Raw genomic sequence first — 1611 nt, 5'->3', positions numbered from 1 at the left:
CCACAAGAAACAAGATAAATCTCAAATAAACAACCTAACTTTCCATCTGACAGACTTAGAAAAAGCCCGAAGTTTACAGAAGGAAGGAAATAATAAAGATCAGAGCAGAAATAACTAGAGACCAAAAAAGAAAAAAAAAAAAAACACAATAGAAAGATTAATGAACCTAAGAGCTGTTTTTTTTGAAAATATAAACAAAATTGATAAACCTTCAGCCAGACTCACTAAGAAAAAAAGAGAGGCCAAATAAACAAAATTAGAGGTGAAAAAGAAGTAATAGAAAAAGCCACAGGTACCATAAAGTGGTCAGTCTATCATGGTATAGTTTAAGGCTGTCACCTAATGGAAAGGTTTATAGAGCAAATGTTCTCTCAATACTCAAAGCACAACCTGAATGTCATTACTTTCTTTTGATTAAATCTCCACTAAATGCTCCTGAAAATAGAATACACTACTGAAATATGGTTTGAGTACTTCAATATTCCAGGCTTGTACATAGCCATGCAGGCTGTGCTTGCATTAACAGCATCCTGAGCAACAAGACATGTAGGAAAACTGATAGTGACTGGTATTAAGATGCTGTCACTCCTGTCCTTTCTGTGGCTACAGGACATGTGATTGGCAGCTGAGGTAAGCACATTCCAGTCACAAGGTGAGCTGTACTGTATTTCATTCAGCAACTGCTGAGAGGCCAAGAAGTAGGAATTCCTCTAGGGCAATCCCTGGAAACAGCAATGGAAGTAAAGGAGTGCTACAGTTATGTCTGCCCAGATTTAGTGAAAGAATTTAACAAGTATGACACAGAGGGGCCAAGTAGATTAAACAGTATACTAGAATCAAGGCAATCTCAAAGAAAGAATTTTCCATTGACATTGGTTACGACAGATCCTTGGAACCTAAAATCTTTTTTCATCCAGAATTTGCTAATCTAGAATTTACCTACCTAACAAGTAGTAAATGAAGTAATTCAGCATTATCTTATTGGTGTCAGATTTCTCTCTACAAGGATACTGACCTCACTTAACTGGATGTGCAGAGACTTTGAGGGTCACTCATATTTTGAAGGAAAAAAATGACCAAGTAAAAAGTACATTTCAAAAAGTAGCTTCATACACAACAATGTGAATGTATTTAATGCCACTGATCTGTACACTTAAAAATGGCTAAAATGGTAGATTTCATGCTATATGTTACCATAATAAAAGAATTAAAAAATTTTTTTAACTTTAAGAGGCCTCATGACACTTTCCCTTACTCATTCATGGGCCAAGGAATTCCAGTAATTAGGAAATGCTGCCCTCCACACTAAAAGAAAATTGGTTTTTGCTGCAAGTGTTTTAGAACTAAGAAGCTAGCACAGTTGACCCTTGAACAACAAGGGTTTGAACTGTGCAGGTCCACTTATATGTGGATTTTTTTTCGATAGTAAATACTACAGTTCTACACAATCTGTGGTTGATTTAATCCATAGATGTGCAACCACGTATATGGAGAAACCACGTATACGGAGGAACTATGAAGGGCTGACTATAACTTATACACACATTTTTCACTGAGTGGAGGGTCCACACCCCTAACCCCACATTGTTCAAGGACCAGCTGTCTATTGGA

General features: G+C 36.6%; 1 pseudogene; it reads left to right on the top strand.

Annotated features, from left to right (window-relative positions):
- The first annotated feature begins 342 nt into the window (after positions 1-342).
- Positions 343-1076, top strand: LOC101274840 (actin-related protein 3-like; annotated as a pseudogene).
- Positions 1077-1611: the final 535 nt, after the last annotated feature.

Source organism: Orcinus orca, chromosome 5, assembly GCF_937001465.1.
Source record: "Orcinus orca chromosome 5, mOrcOrc1.1, whole genome shotgun sequence".
Lineage (NCBI taxonomy): Eukaryota > Metazoa > Chordata > Mammalia > Artiodactyla > Delphinidae > Orcinus > Orcinus orca.
This window is presented reverse-complemented; position numbering and strand designations above follow the sequence as displayed.